This window comes from Brachyhypopomus gauderio, chromosome 15, assembly GCF_052324685.1.
Source record: "Brachyhypopomus gauderio isolate BG-103 chromosome 15, BGAUD_0.2, whole genome shotgun sequence".
Lineage (NCBI taxonomy): Eukaryota > Metazoa > Chordata > Actinopteri > Gymnotiformes > Hypopomidae > Brachyhypopomus > Brachyhypopomus gauderio.
In genome coordinates this window covers 4,100,501-4,118,046 of record NC_135225.1, presented here as the reverse complement: position 1 = coordinate 4,118,046, position 17,546 = coordinate 4,100,501, and the positions used below count along the sequence as shown (strand labels likewise).

The 17,546-nt window shown below is 43.1% G+C and overlaps 1 long non-coding RNA gene across 1 annotated transcript; it reads left to right on the top strand.

Annotated features, from left to right (window-relative positions):
• Positions 1-9,655: 9,655 nt before the first annotated feature.
• LOC143477079 (uncharacterized) lies at positions 9,656-12,314 on the top strand. Its single transcript, XR_013121461.1, has 3 exons — positions 9,656-9,827; positions 11,405-11,489; positions 11,995-12,314. It is a non-coding gene; the product is annotated as an uncharacterized LOC143477079 (long non-coding RNA).
• Positions 12,315-17,546: the final 5,232 nt, after the last annotated feature.

The following is a 17,546-nucleotide window of genomic DNA, read 5'->3' as shown; positions in this document are numbered from 1 at the left end:
AAAGGGCACAAAAAGAACATGTGTGTTAATCAATGACACAACAAAGGGCACAAAAAGAACATGTGAGTTAGTCAGTGACAACAAAGGGCACAAAAAGAACATGTGAGTTAGTCAATGACAACAAAGAGCACAAAAAGAACATGTGAGTTAGTCAATGACACAACAAAGGACACAAAAAGAACATGTGAGTTAGTCAATGACACAACAAAGGGCACAAAAAGAACATGTGTGTTAATCAATGACACAACAAAGGGCACAAAAAGAACATGTGAGTTAGTCAGTGACAACAAAGGGCACAAAAAGAACATGTGAGTTAGTCAATGACAACAAAGAGCACAAAAAGAACATGTGAGTTAGTCAATGACACAACAAAGGACACAAAAAGAACATGCGAATTAGTCAATGACACAACAAAAGGCACAAAAAGAACATGTGTGTTAGTCAATGACACAACAAAAGGCACAAAAGAACATGTGAGTTAGTCATTGACACAACAAAGGGCACAAAAAGAACATGTGAGTTAGTCAATGACAACAAAGGGCACAAAAAGAACACGTGAGTTAGTCAATGACAACAAAGGGCACAAAAAGAACATGTGAGTTAGTCAATGACACAACAAAGGACACAAAAAGAACATGTGAATTAGTCAATGACACAACAAAAGGCACAAAAGTACATGTGTGTTAGTCAATGACACAACAAAAGGCACAACAGAACATGTGAGTAAGTCAATGACACAATAAAGAGCACAAAAAGAACATGTGTGTTAGTAAATGACCCAACAAAGCATCAACCAAAACCAGTACTAGATGCAGTTTGGGAGCAGCAAGCTCATGTTTATGCTACTCCTAGCAATGAGGAGCCTGTTGATGTAGCACAACAAAAACATCTAAAGCTACCACAACTGCAGCTCAAATGGGGAAAAAGGCTAGATTAACGCTACACTACTCACATCACTCTTCTGTGCTGACTCCTTCCCTTCAGCCACATCACTCTGATACCTCAGTTTGACTGCATCCTTACATTTACCAAATATGTAAAACAATTATGACTTACTTCTTGCTCCCACACTCAAAAAGACACATTGAGCGAAGAAGGTAGACCTGCAGAGCTTGTGGATTGATATCAGGACACAAATGAGCTTAAGGAAGTCAAATTCAAATTGCCCTCCCTGGGCAGAATGTAGAGCTTCAGTGATGTCATGCTGAGGAATTTAAAGCATCATGCTACTGTCAGAGCTGTTTGAGTATGCAGAGGGTAGAGGTTGACAACTTCTGTGTAAATTCCTTTCCTGCGCTTCAGACTCTTCCTTGGGTAGGTCAGCATCCTTACATTTACCAAATATGTAAAACAATTATGACTTATGACTTCCATGCGTGGACTTCACCACAGAGCTGCACACAACCATAGACTCCACCACAGGGCTGCCCACAGCCGTAGACTTCACCTGTGTCAAGCTCACTGCACCACCCACCTGATCCCCCACACTCAGGCAACAGCCCATCCTGACTATGTCAAACCTCCAACACTGCCTTGATATGCCACTAAGTGGCACCATGAGGTGCATTCGGCATTAAAGAAATCTGCCATTAATGATCAATTTGATCAAACAGCTCTACCATTGGACATGTAGTGAACTGAGTTAATGCAAAACGAACCTGTCTAGCCTGTAGGGCTATAACAAAAGAACAAGAACACATATGCATATGTCTGATCATGTGCATTCTATATGTCCTAATCACCCTGGTGTTGCTAGGACAATTGAGGTAATTTTTGTGCTTCCTTATTCTATCCTGGATAAGCATTTAATCCTCTTAGGTATCAGAACGTTTCTTTGTTCCAGCATCAATAGGTTCAGGAGCTGTGGGGAATGTCCTAGATCAAAGACTACAGCTGATATTAACAATAGGCAGCTTTCATGAAGACACCTTGTCTTTTCTGGATATAAACTCCCCCAAACTTTCCATGGCTTGCCAAACATGATCTCCTGGAGCCACATGTATTGATAGCCAGAGGTGTCAATTCCAGGTTCAGAAAGTAAAAGTCCTCACCAGGATTTTGCTCAGGCTTCCAGGACTGTGTTTATTCCACTAATTTTACCTGGATTGCACTAATTAGAAGATCTAGCAAGCTTGAGCAAAATCCTGGTGAGGACTTTTACTTTCTGAACCTGGAATTGACACCTCTGTTGATGCCCAGATCTTGTTCTTCTCAGGACTTGTCGTGCTCTTTGAAGGATTTTGGCTGCAGCCGCTTGCGGTCTCTCTTTGATTCTGATTTGTCTGTGCAATTCCAAGATACTTGTAGCTGGCCTCAAAATCTGATATGTTTCCTTCTGGTAGTACAATTCTCCCAGTCCTAGCTACTTTCCCTTTTCTTGTAACCATCTGACCACAATTATCCAGTCTGAGTAACAGTCTGACGTCGTTATTGTATATCCTGTATATCCAGGCCAGTGAGTCGATGTTTCATTCACTTCTGGCATGCAGCGTGATGTCATCCTTGAAGACAACTATGCCATCTCCTTTGCACTCTTGGTGATGATCAGGGGGTTCAGAGAAGCTGCGAAGACATTGCATCTTCTGCACTTGATGGGAACTCATGCTATTGGCCTGAGGTTGGCCCCTAGAGCGGGCTTCCTCAACCCCTTTCATTTGTCTTTATTGAAGCCAGTGTTTCTTACCAGATAACCAGGTCAGAGGGTGAACCTCAGCCTTCGCTTGACATGAACGTCTCCTCAGCTTAGAGCCATGTTAAAGTCACTGTGTCAGGATCAACAGATGTACCTGGTGGACTAGGAGGTGTATGGTCTTAAGGAACGGTCCTGGGACAATATACTGGATCCATCCTTGATCTCATATTTTCATCATGAATTCCTGAATTGTCCCTTTCGCAGGCCATGAGGTTGGCCATGGCTTTGGAGGAATTTTATGAATAAATCTACCTGCACTTGGAGTCTTATCCTAGCGTCTTATCCATCCATCTTTATTCTGGTTTAGCTTCCTTGTTTCCTTGTGTGTACCACTTTGTGTTTGTTAGCCTTGTATGTCCAGACTCGAAGTTATCCCTACATTCTGTTGTCTCGTCTAATGCATTTAGTTTTGTCTTTCCTAGTTTCGTGTTTACTCTAGTTACCCATCATCCATCATGTATCTGGAGTTTCCGTTAGTTTAGTCATGTCCCTTTGTATTGTATTTGTATTGTATTGTATCATTCTATGTCTGACTACCATCCTAATATGACAGTGACCTGTCTAATGGACTCTGATTATGGATTTGTCCGTAATAAATCTCACTCTTCTCTGTGTTCGCATCCGCCTTGCTCTATGCCTACAGCGTTACAGTGTATCTTGATAAACTTTAGTTCTAGCCTGTTAACCTAGATTTCCTGTTGCTGTGTCATATATCTGGTCTGCCTGCTCTTTGTAGTATGTTTCTAGTTAAACTTATGTAACAGAATGGACTGTGTTCAGGGTGGGTGTAATGCCTGGGCTGGGACAATAGGGGAGCTGTGGCGCTGAGTGACAGGAAGTGCCCAGTTTGAGATGATTGCTCACCTATAAAAGCAGGAAGTTGGAGGTGCTGAGGAGGGTTTTCTTGGTCTCCTTTGTGCAGGGGGTAAGGTTGGTGGCGTGCAGGTTGATTTCTTTTTGGAGTGTCTGTGGTAGGTGTGTGAGGTATCATTGGTGTGGTTGTGTGTTGAGGCTGTTTGACTGGTCTGGTTAATTTATCAGTGACTTGCTTGATCTTTGTGGTTGGGTTTCGCTGAGATTTGGGAGAGTGTATGAGTGGGTGCCGTTTCAACGTGTGGTTTGGTGTATGGTTGTGTGTGTGTGTGTGTTCAGTTGTTTTTTGTTTGTCTCCGACTGGGTGGCCAACCGGTACTGGGACACTGTGCGCCACCAATTATTCTAGCCAGTGGCTTAGCATGGGCAGTAGTTCGGATTCGGCCATGTGTTTGATGTACGTCTTTTAGATCTTCTTTTAAAGCTAATAAAGGTAATTCTATTTTATTAGTGGGGTTTAAGCTTGTGCATTGGGGCCACTGGCTGGGGTGAGGAGTCTAGCTGTTCACCACAGGCTTAGTCCAGGTTTTGCAGAGGTTTATCTCTGATGAGCTGTAATAGTTTTACCCCTGTTCACACCAAATGGTTGGGTGGTTTTGTAGTGGTTTTGTAGCTAGGTTGTATGATTGCTGTGCTCCCTGTTTGTAGTGTTGCCCCTGTAGGTGAGCAGCTACCCCTCCAATCCTCCCATGAGTCTGATGTATTTGTTTTAATAAACCCTCAACTACATTTGATCTGTCTTACTGCTCTTCTGTGGTGTCGTCAACTTACTGGTGTCGGAACCTTGTGTTACATCTTGGCGTAGCCGGCAGGACCAGTATTTTAAGGTTGTTACACCATTGAAGATGTCTCAAAGTCGGAATGAGGGAGTTGGGAGACCAAGAGCTTTTTCTATGCCATCCCTCTTTCCATATATGATGCCTTGCTCTAGATTCTCAGGGGGGCGAGGGGCAGATGATATTTCTTTTAAGCAATGGAAGGGTGATTTGGAAATGTGGTTTAGAATGTATGCTATACCTGAAGAAAATCAAATTGATTGGGTTTTTAGCTGCTTAGATGGAGAAGCAAAGAGGGAGATGGCCATTCTGCCTAACACTGACAAAGATACAGTGGCAAAAGTTTTCCAAAAACTTAACGATTTATATGCTAGCCATGCCTGTGCTTCAGTCACTCGTTCACTTTTTTCAAGTGTAGGCAACACTCAGAAGAGAGTGTGAGAGGCTTCGCGCTCCGTTTACAGGAGTGTTGGCAGAAGATGATGGTGAATGACTCTGCAAATATCCTGAATCCAGAGGTGCTGATGCGAGACCAGTTAATCTCTGGACTTTCAGATGAAGGGCTGAAGAGGGACCTGAGGTTGAAGGTAACATTGAGTAATGCCCTTACATTTTCAGATGTGAAGACTGAGGCTGTACTGCGTGCAGGGTTAGAGGAACAGGGCCATGCTTATTGTGGAACAGTGAGGAATGCCCCACAAAAGCAACCGTGGGATGATGATCTTAAGAAACTAAAAGGGGAATTGAAGGTGGAGCTGGCAAAGGAAGTCGAACTCCAGGTGAATACTCTCTCCCAGACCCTCTTGCAGGGTATAAGGGAAGAGTTCCAGAAGGCAAGACAGCAGGGGAGTCCCCAGAGCAACGGCTCATTGGAGGTCCCTCAAAGGTCACGCAGCTATTCCCCAGGCCCAAGACACCAACGGGCAGGCCAACAGCCTAGGCCCCGTGAGTATGATGACCAAGGGCGCCCTATATGCTTTAACTGTAGGACTCCTGGTCACATTGCCCGCCAGTGTCCTAAGCAGAACCTACAGCCCACTTTAAACTAGTGCCCCCTACCGTTGAGGATCGAACAGTAGGCCTACTGGCAAATGATCCATTACATACAGAGGAAAATTCATGCCCTACTCCTTCCCAGGTAGTGTCTGCAGTAAACCCTGCAAATTTTTAAATCAGTCTCCCAGGACATTGTTTCCGTTCCACCAGTAAACCCGTCCCCCTTGACGCTGTCTACACCAACACCTGACCTATCCTATCCAAGCCCTCTGTCACTGCAAGTAGTTAACTCCACAGTAGTAAATGGCCCTTCAAGCACTAGTGTGCCCCCATGCGATCTTGTTGGAGAATGCCCAATGATTCAGGTGTCCATGGATGGAGTGACTGTTTCATGCTTACTGGATAAGGGCTCTCAAGTATCCATGATGCGTCAGGACTGGTTTGAAGAACACTTTGGAAAGAATGGTCAGCGGTTAAGGGATCCCACTTCTTTGCTAAAGTTGAGGGCAGCCAATGGCAAAGAGATACCATATCTGGGTTACATAACGCTTCAGGTGGACATTGCTGGTGTAGAGCTAGAGAATGTGGGCGTAATTGTGGTAAAGAATTCATGCCTGACAGTCTCTGCACTAGTGGGGATGAATATATATCAAAGTGTGGCAAGTTTTGTTTCAGAAGAGCGGCCCCCGTGTTGTCAAGAATCCACCACCATTGAATGCCTTGGGAAAAGTGACGTGGCAGAAAGCTATGCATATCTGCCAAAAAGAGCATCGCTTCACTTCACCAGAGGGCTTTGTGGGCTATGCCCGTCTGGCTAGTCGGCGCCCTGTCACAGTGCCAGGTAATTGCGAGGTGCTGTTGAGCTGCAGAGCTAGAAACGGACCTTGTGGTCGAAGTTATGAAGCCCTCATGGAGCCGCTACCTACCAGAGATGGCCTGCTGGTGGCTCGTACTTTGGTGAAGGTGAAAAATGGCCAGATGCAGGTGCGTGTTAGGAATATCAGTGCTACACCATTGGCCGTGTATCCATACCAAAAATTGGGAGAATTGCTGACATTAAGTGGGTGTGAAGTGTTTGATGACTGTCCTGACTTGCAGTTTGCCCCCAATGATGTTGGCGAGGTGCCCGTCAAGGTCGTGGGAGTAGGTAGTGTGAACACCAATTCACCACCTCAATTTGATCTAGAAGGGGTTCAGCTGTCAGCTGAGCAAAAAGAAAAACTGGCCACACTGTTGATCAAACACCAGTCTGTCTTTTCACAGCATGAGGAGGACTATGGCTGTACGGAGACTATTTTACATGAGATCCCAACAGGTGATGCAGCCCCAATCAGACAGAGGTATCGACAGATCCCTCCTAATCTGTATGGTGAGGTCAAAGCTCTGATAAAACGAATGTTGGATGCTGATATAATCAAACCTAGTTCAAGCCCATGGTCTTCCCCTATAGTCCTAGTACGAAAGAAGGATGGCTCCATTCGGTTTTGTGTAGACTATAGGCAGCTGAACCAGGTAACCAGAAAGGACTCCTATCCCCTACCTCGGGTGGAAGAAGCGTTAGCCAGCTTAAAGAAGGCCCGCTGGTACTCTACTCTTGACCTTGCATCTGGTTACTGGCAAGTCAAAATGCATCAAAAGGATATGGATAAAACTGCTTTCACCACCCCTATGGGGCTATTCGAGTTCCAACGAATGCCGTTTGGTCTGTGCAATGCACCGGCAAGCTTCCAACGCCTAATGGAGAGCTGCTTGGGGGATCAAAACTATCAATCACTGCTGATTTATTTGGATGATGTGATCGTTTTTGCTGCAGACTTTAGTAGCCACCTTGACCGCCTTGATTTTGTTTTTTCTCGCCTTTCCCAGCAGGGCCTAAAGTTGAAACCAGACAAATGCAAGCTTCTCAGAAGCAGTGTCCAATATCTGGGTCACGTGGTGTCTGATGCTGGTATAGCTCCAGACCCCGATAAGGTGATGGCTGTTCAGCAGTGGAAGGTACCAAAGTCTATTACAGAGTTGCGAGCCTTCCTTGGCCTGGCTGGGTACTATCGCAGGTTTGTGAAGGGGTTCTCACAAATAGCAACACCACTGCATAAGCTACTGGGGGGGCACCCTACTAAGAAATCTAAGGCCAAAGCCTTATGCCCTCCTTGGGATTGGTCTAATGACTGTGGAGCAGCTTTTGAATCCCTTAAACAAGGTCTTGTGCAGGCACCAGTCCTGGCATTTGCAGATTTTACGCTACCCTTTCTGCTTTATACAGATGCAAGCCACAGAGGCTTAGGGGCCGTGCTCTCACAAAGACAGGACGGACAGGAGAAAGTTATTGCTTATGCCAGTAGGGGTCTCCAGGGTGCAGAACGCAATGATGCTAACTATAGCTCTTTCAAACTGGAACTACTGGCTCTTAAATGGGCCATCACTGAAAAATTCCACGAGTACCTCCTCGGCTCAGACTTCACTGTATATACTGACAACAATCCCCTTGCACATCTGGCCACAGCACGATTAGGGGCGGTGGAGCAGCGGTGGGTGGCTCGGCTGGCTAGTTACAGATTCCAGGTCAAACATCGCTCTGGCAAAGCAAATGTAAACGCTGATGTTCTGTCCCGCTACCCAGTAGGTGCTGCAGTGGTGCCAGAGGACGACGATGGTATGGAGGTTCCCGGGTTCCAAGAGGTGGCCGTCGAAGTGGTGCAAGCTTGCCTCTTGGGGTCCAGCTCAGTGGCCTGTAGCGGACCAGCACCAGACCGGCCACAACCTTCTGGGGGTTCCAGAATAGGACAGGACTGGACAATGGAAAGGTGGGCAGAAGTGCAGCAGCAGGACTCTGTAATCTCTCGCGTATTGCATGTCTTCCAGAGGAGGAGACCGTTGCTGTGGGACGAACGACAAAGGGAAGCTCCCAATGTACTGAGGCTGTTGAAGGAGATGCCTGTTTGCAGCTTCAAGAGGGGGTGCTATATCGCTGCACCCAAGACCCAAACACTAATATGCCACGGTACCAGCTCCTCCTCCCTCAAAGTCTTCAGAAGGAGGCATTTACTTGTTGCCATGACAAGATGGGCCATTTCGCTACTGAAAAAACCTTGAAAATGCTGCAGACAAATTACTATTGGCCACACATGGCTATTGACGTTCAGAAATGGTGTGCGGAATGTCCACAGTGCACCCTTAGGAAAAGGCCGGGCACTTCAGCTGTTGGGTTGACCCCTGTTGCTGCTTCTTACCCTCTCGAACTGGTCACAATGGACTTTTTGTCTCTTGAAGCTGCCGTCGGAGGCTTCCAAAATATTATGGTGCTGACCGATCAAACGGCGGCCACCACAGTGAGGGTTATGTGGCAGCAGGTCATACAGTACTTTGGTTGTCCATCCTTGTTCCATTCAGACCAGGGTCCAAACTTTGAGGCGGCAGTAGTAAAGCAGCTCTGTGAACTATATGGCTGTAAAGAGTCATACCACTCCCTACCATCCTGAGGGTAATGGCCTCACCGAGCGCTTCAACCGGACCCTACTTGGAATGTTGGGAACCCTGGTGGATGAAAAGAAACAAAGGTGGGCTGATTACTTACCCGAAATGCTGCATGCCTATAATAACACTGTCCATAGTTCCACAGGGTATACACCATCCTATCTCATGTTTGGCCGGCATGTCAGGATCCCCTTGGATGTGATGCTGGGACACCCTGTGGAGGAACAGTACTGTGGAGGAGTGGGTGAGAAGACACCATGAGCGCCTACATTATGCCTACAGGAGAGCTGGGGAGTTGACGGGCAGGGCAGGGCAACATCAAAAGAAGCAACATGACAATCGGGGTCTTTTGGGTCCTTTAATGGTGGGAGAACGGGTGTTGGTCCGAAATGTTGGTCCTAAGGGACAGGGCAAATTGGCTAATTTCTGGAGCAGTACGCCCTATGTGGTGATTAAACAACCGAACCTTGACATACCTGTTTATGTTGTTAAGCCTGAAAAGGGAAGTGGGAAAGAAAGGGTTTTGCATAGGAAGTTGCTGCGGCCATGTCCTCTGTCTTTACAGGCTCCTGGGGAAGAAGCGGCGGCAGCCACAGATGGATCTGGACCCTTAACCCAAGCTGCCAGTGAGGCTGGGCCCTCAAACCCTTGGTTGTTCCCACCGACCTGGTTTCTACCACCTCTGACAACCTGCATTCCCCCTGCCCAACCGTCCATAGAGGATGGGGCGGCCCCTGATGCTGGGGGACCCCGTCGGTCACATCGGACTACCAAAGGCATCCCACCAGGAAGATATGGGGATGCTTGAGGTCAGCCTGAGGACAGGCTGTGGAAAAGTGGAGGGGGATGTAACAGAATGGACTGTGTTCAGGGTGGGTGTAATGCCTGGGCTGGGACAATAGGGGAGCTGTGGCGCTGAGTGACAGGAAGTGCCCAGTTTGAGATGATTGCTCACCTATAAAAGCAGGAAGTTGGAGGTGCTGAGGAGGGTTTTCTTGGTCTCCTTTGTGCAGGGGGTAAGGTTGGTGGCATGCAGGTTGATTTCTTTTTGGAGTGTCTGTGGTAGGTGTGTGAGGTATCATTGGTGTGGTTGTGTGTTGAGGCTGTTTGACTGGTCTGGTTAATTTATCAGTGACTTGCTTGATCTTTGTGGTTGGGTTTCGCTGAGATTTGGGAGAGTGTATGAGTGGGTGCCGTTTCAACGTGTGGTTTGGTGTATGGTTGTGTGTGTGTGTGTGTTCAGTTGTTTTTTGTTTGTCTCCGACTGGGTGGCCAACCGGTACTGGGACACTGTGCGCCACCAATTATTCTAGCCAGTGGCTTAGCATGGGCAGTAGTTCGGATTCGGCCATGTGTTTGATGTACGTCTTTTAGATCTTCTTTTAAAGCTAATAAAGGTAATTCTATTTTATTAGTGGGGTTTAAGCTTGTGCATTGGGGCCACTGGCTGGGGTGAGGAGTCTAGCTGTTCACCACAGGCTTAGTCCAGGTTTTGCAGAGGTTTATCTCTGATGAGCTGTAATAGTTTTACCCCTGTTCACACCAAATGGTTGGGTGGTTTTGTAGTGGTTTTGTAGCTAGGTTGTATGATTGCTGTGCTCCCTGTTTGTAGTGTTGCCCCTGTAGGTGAGCAGCTACCCCTCCAATCCTCCCATGAGTCTGATGTATTTGTTTTAATAAACCCTCAACTACATTTGATCTGTCTTACTGCTCTTCTGTGGTGTCGTCAACGTACTGGTGTCGGAACCTTGTGTTACACTTATATCTTGTTTTAGGCACACTGTCAGCCTATTGATCATGTTTCCTGTTCAGTTTCAGGTTTCATGTTTACCTGTTAATCAATGTATTTGATTTTGTTAAGCCTTGTATTTGATTTTCTCTTAATTGGTTTAGTTTTGTATACTGGTATGATTTAGAGTATTTCAGTCTTGCCTTTTATTGGTTATTTCAGAAGGCAATAATTTAAATTTTGTAAATTAGATTAAAATGTTGTGGCTGCCTAACCTTCACTTCACCTTTATTTTAATAGGTCAAAATAATGTCTTGCATGAACTAAATGTTAAGTACTTAGAACTCTAAGGCACCATCAACCAAGTGGTAGACCTCATACATAACTTTCAGCTTGCAAAAAAGGTCACTTAACCGTTGATTTGTATGGTTGCTATGTACACAACAAAAAGCTCATTATAAGCACTTATAAGCTTACTGTGCAGCACACATTTTTTTCATGCACATGGGCTGCACAGCCAACAAGGCTGGAAAACAAATCCGTGCCAACATCTATTTGATTTTTTGGTCTTTGAATATGATCAATGCGTTCACATTCCCACATTAAGATCCCTTATGCATGAAACCCATCTCTGCTAAGGGCAACAGCATGGGGTGTAGGAAAGAAACAAGTATTGCTTGCATATTGTCCAAATTATGCTGTAATAGTTAACAGGACCACTGTCATGCATTTGGCTTTCATGTTTTGGTATAAGCATCATGTATTTGTGCATAGAATCCATGTAGCATTTGTGATATCCAATATTCATCAGCAAAGCTAACTAAGTAGATTATTTGATGTGCTATTGTTTATATTTTTGTTTAGGGGTCAACATGGCAGTCACAGGTCGAGTCTACACTGGAGGACTGAAAAGGCAGCAAGCACATTCACTGATGCCTAGACGTGACAGGTTGAACTAGCCTCCTGAAGGCCTTTATTTTTAGCGCTAAACTGAAAATGGTCCTGGTCTCAGCTAATGAAGGTTAACGTGTAAGGTTATAGCTGATCTGTGTGCATGTGATTTTTTAATGACATTTACAGTGTGTGTATGTAACAATGTGACCTCTGAGTGAGTACTGTATGCTGTTTAGTCAAAATGTTTTGTAGAAGTTTGAGTGGCCTGCTGTCATAGGACAAAGTATTTTTGAAGCAATGTCAACTGGAATAGCATCCTTATGAAAAGGTGCCTGAAACGGACAAGGAAAAACTGCAATTGCCTTTTCCAGGCTTAAAAAAACTAAAACCTAAAAAATGTACACATGCAATTCTAAACAATACTTAAAAATAAAATGCTAAATAACAACCTGAAATGCTAATAACAACCAACAAACTATCAAATAACTAACATTACAGCAAAAAAATTGTTGTCCTCTGCTTGGAGGTTAAAATTGGATTGTTATTGGATCTTTCCCCAGGATAATGATCTAACGCATTCCTCCAGCTCTGCACAAAAATGGCTCTCACCACAAAATGAAGATGTTTTTTTAAGGGTGATCTCAGTTCTGTGACCTAAACCCCACACACAAACCTGTAAGTTGAGCTAAAGATGAGAAACCACAAACAAGGACTGAAGCCTCTAGAAGACGAAGGAGAAAAATGGTTTCATGTGCCCTGCGTTGTGTCCTATTACCCCAACAAAAATTATCTGAGAGAATTCAAACCTCATATTTTTATGAAAGAAGCATGCAAAAGTACTATGTAAACAAATCTAAATTACTTATTTTCAGAAGGTACATTTTAAAAATGTGATGTATGATATATTAATTTTTCTATTTTTACTTTTCCAAATCACAGGAGAAGGTACATCATTACTGTGTCAGTCATCAATAATAGACATAGTATCAACATGCAACCCTGTTCTTGATTGGAATTATTCTTGTTTGGATGTGATGTACACTATTAAACATGAAAAAGGGTTCAGTGAAAGATTCATTTGGGGTCTTTGAACTAACTGGGGCATGAGTCAGATATCCTTATGTCATCCCAAATACATGATTTAATACAGATCCGTAGCAAATTGACCTAGCTCATCAAATAATTATAAAGCCCTTCATAAGTTGGATCACATGTGCTGGTGCAAGACTGCTGGTCACCAGAATTGAATTTGAGAACTCTTTCCTGTGGAAATGGTTTGCTTAGGGGCAAACTGAGCAATGCTAAACTAGTTCTACTTAGGTAGTGCTCAAGGTCCTTGTAGACACCTGGGACATCAAAATACTGTAATTATTTATATTGTACTTTCCTACTATTTATTTTTAAGCCTAATGTAATCTCACACTCTCTCTATATTTTCATCAGGTCATACTATCCCTCAGTTATTTCCAGTTAATGCAACTCAAGTTGCTATAAAATTAATTATGTACAATATAATTAACGACAGGAATTAACGTAGCAATCATTAAGTGTTTATGCAAAATAATCTTTCCTATGAGAACAGTGCCAAATAAACAAACACTGTGTCTGATGACAAAACCACATGTAAGACTTTAAAATAAATATACATTGTGCTTTTCATCCCAAATCACTGATATGTAAATTTTAATATTCTCATGTATTGATATAGAACAGTAATACTTCATCAATTCCATATACCTAATATATACCTAATTTGTTTATTTAAATAATAACTACTACTTAATTAACTCAGAATAACCCCTTTTAGATCTTCATAGAGAACACTGATGCTTTGAAAATTTGTGTTTGTTTATATACTTAAACATGCATATATGTGTTTTGTATTACAAAAATACTTTGAGAGGTCTTTCTTACAATGACAACAAATACATTTACATCTAGGCCATTTAGCAGGAGCTCGTATCCAGAGCAACTTACAAAGTGCTTTGCATCTGTTCACAGAATTCATCCTAGATAGCAGCACAGATAGATCAAGATAACCTTGAGCCAGACTACTAATAACCTACAGGAATCATTACCATTACCTAGTGGCAACATTGTTTTGGTACACAGGCCTACATTTTGTTTTATACAATATACCCCCTTAAATACTGTGTAATTTATAAATTCCACTTAATGGATTTATGTTGTTTATGTTTCTGTGGCTTGACAAACAACTCTCTTGTCTGTCTCTGGAAAACCAAGTGTTTCTGGCATGTTGACTTTATCCTCAGAGTTCAACCCAAAAACACAACAGTGAACTGATTCATACATCTTTTTGGTTTTTCTTTCATATCAATCCTGAGGTACAGAGGTTACATTGTTCCACAAAGAGGCAGAGTTCATAATTCATACTGTGACATGAATTTGTAGTGAGGTCACTACTTCTGGCTAATTAGGATTTCTCAATTCCTAATTGACCCATGTGTCTACAGACTTTGGAAATAGGTGCTTTACTGTGTTGCACATCTGTTTAGTGCTTTTCAGGAGCTTCAGATGTGCAATACATATCATATGTATATATGTTATAATATATATAAATATAATGCACTATATAGAGATATTAGATATATTAGATTATATAGATAGATTCCAGCTGAGTAACTGAACTGCACTTTACTAAGAGATGTAGAGATATTCAAAATTTGCTTGCACAGCTCATGAGAGACTTCTGACTGAAACGTTCTTTGCTGTGTTTTTCTGAAAACTTTATGTACTTCACTCTCTCTCCCTCTCTCTCTCTCTCTCTCTCTCTCTCTATATATATATATATATATATATATATATATATATATATATATATATATATATATATATATATATACATGCATACACAAACACTTTCTGTATATATGTACACACACCATACTGTAACTTGTTCTGATATAGGTAAATGTGGATGCTAATGAAAGTGTGCATATGCACATGTGTTTGACACTTTTTTGCTGCTGTAATACTAAATATTACTAAATGTTAGTAATATAGAATTTAAGCAGTCTTGTTATTTAGTTTTCTATGGTCACCCAAATTAAGGTTTAGTCTTTCACATATCTAAACACTTTCTACACAGGTGTAAACAATAAATCTTAGCGGTAGATCTCGGCGTATGTGGCAGTTAGAGGCAAGACGGTGGCAAAGGTGCAGCCTCTTGTTTTTCTCGATTACCTAAATGGATTTTAGTGTGGACTTTTTTCTTGGGCCAGAGCCAGAGGCTAATGCAGTATCATCTTGCCACTCCCTGACTGTAATGCAGAGACAAGTGGAACGGACCAGACTGACGGACTGTTGAATATACAAAACAAATTTACAAGGCCTGTCAATGACAAAACCTTAGGACTCCACTATGATGTCTGTCTATCTGTCTGTATGTCTATCCATCCATCCATCCATCCATCCATCCATCCATTCATCTATCTGTCTGTCTATCTGTCTGCCTGCCTACCAATGACAAAACCGGTCTGTCTGTCCGTCCATCCATCCATCCATCCATCCATCCATCCATCCATCCATCCATCTATCCATCCATTATTTATGTCTGTCTGTCTATATATCTAGTTGCCTGCCTGCCTACTTGCGTCAGTTAATGTTTAATACATTTCCCTAATATTTATTTCACTAGTATGATAATAATCTGTTTTGTGTCTTGATTACACTTCAAAGTTAAATGGATAAATGCAGAAATGAACGCAAATGTTGTTTGTTTGAGGACAGACATTGAAGGTCAGAGCCTACACTCGTGTCCTCGTGCAGCCTGTAATGATACACCCTAGAATGTTTTGATCAGTGGCCGAACCTTTTACCAAATAATGCTTAATACTAAATATAACGAAGATATTGTTTGTATACGTTGTGGGCTATAATGGGCTATATGGGTTGTAATACAAAAAACACAGCATGTATGTATATATATATATTATACATATTTTATCCATTAGATGACTATGTATAGAAGTAAATATGCAATTCATAAAACTGCTGCAAATTCTGTAATGGACCAAAGCAGGTGCGTTATTACTGCATCTGTGTAGAAGCAGAATGCTGGACTGAAGCTGACGTCATTGTCTACTCTTTGGTGAGGTCACTTTTATTATTTGGCCTGAATCCTAAATCATTTAGCCTTTGTGGCCATCTTAGCCCATGCTCAAATGAAATGAGCCCGACAGACTGACTTTATCATAGCATTTTAACTAAATGCAATGACAAGCCGCGGAACCTTTGAAATGCTATATAGCTCCAGCACAGAGTTTCCAGGTCTTGCTTCCGTCATTACCTTTCATGCTCATGCCATTTTAGTCTCCTGATGGGCAGCATCCTTCATTCTTCTCTTCCTGTCCTAGACGTATGAAACGTTGTATGGTGCGATGCCAAATTCAATTATGCACCCCATCTGGATGCTTTGAAAAAAAAAGAGAGAGAGAGAGAGAATGTTTTTCTGAAGTCCTAGACAAATCGGCTGGTAAATTGTCCTAAATGTCCTTTCCCTGGTTGGTCTAATCAATGAGGAGGGTGGAGTTCAAGAGGAATGAGGGAGGGGCTGAAATGGAGCTGGACAGTCAAACCACTCCCACTCCCCCCCCCCAACAGCAAGACCTCCCCTCTCCCTACACCCCTATAATCTGTTTTGCGTGCTGCATGGAAGCCTGTGTTTACTTCACAGGCACCGAGAGGACAGCATCACTCCTTCAGTGCACTTCTAACTATTGTGGATGCAGCAAAATATTGCTAACTAAACTTGCTTCTGCCAGAGACCGTCTGCTCTCCCGTTCTCCCTCTGTGTGCCTCTGTCTGCGTCTAACAGGGAAGAGGAGCCTGTGAGTTCGGCAGCTCCAGGGGGAGTGGACAGACGCTGCGTGTGCCGGAGCAGCATATTTTGGGACACGACCTCATTGGACACCCATCAAAGGATCTCTAGAGGACAGCCACTATGTGTGACTGTTTTCATCTGGCGTTCCCTAACTGGCATGGGCCAGCTACGGGTGGGCATCATCACATTTTCTTTCTCATTCTCTCACTCCCTCTCTCTCTTTTGGCACCTTTCGCTGTTTCTCTCTTTTCAGGTCTCTCTGTCTTAGTCGCATGCTCCTACCTACATCTCTGTCTGCTATTTTTAGCCCTGATCACTCAGCACTCCTGCTTTGTAGTATATCCTGTTTCTTGGGTGCTGCAGTGACTTGTGTGTGTGTGTATGTGTGTGTGTGTGCGTATGTGAAAATCTGCTGCTGCACTTGCTACCAGCATCACTTCACAGCTCTGTTGACACACTGACTCTGCAGTGGGGGGGGGGGGGGGTGATCTGGGTGTGTCTGCAGTAATGTGGGTGTGGCCGTGTTGTTGTGGGTGTGTACAGCACCATGTGACGGGAGGCAGCTGCAGTCTAGAGTAAGTGTGTCTGCAGCACCACTGGGACAGCTACTGCACACGCACTTTGCAGGAACGAATACTTATTACAACCTGAAGCAACAGCTGCAAAAAAGTTCTTGTAAAAGTCACTTTAATATTTACTAAAGTACTAAATTAAGCAATGGGTCAAATCCTGAATTTTTTCTGCTAGGTTTTGAGCCAACATGTTTATGAGATTTTGCATTGCATATATTAATGATTTTAGGCAGGTTAATATCATCTTACTTTAGTTCTCCATTATCGATATGCGAAGAAAATCCATTTGCAGTATAGGGCAATATGGCAGGTTTTTCATTTTACAAAGTAAACAATGGCATTCTACTCTATGAGTAAGAAGGGTGTGCGTGCACAGTAAGCCTAAATATGCAACCTAACATAACCGCACCTGAGACGTGCCCTTCCCCCGGGGAATGTTAAACAATAACTGTGCAGGTATTACCAAATCAAATGACAGTCACTTTTCATATTTTTGATGCCTTCTTTCACACATGCCTCCCAAAAATTAAAACATATTTTAATCCATTATGCCAGGATCATCACTGCAGAACCTGACAGATGAAATTCATACTCAGACAAGAACAGGCTAAAATATGATTCATACAGCACTTTAAGTATGAAATTCCACAAATTCTGAAATTCATAAATGTCCTTTTTAAAGAAATGGTCTTAGTAA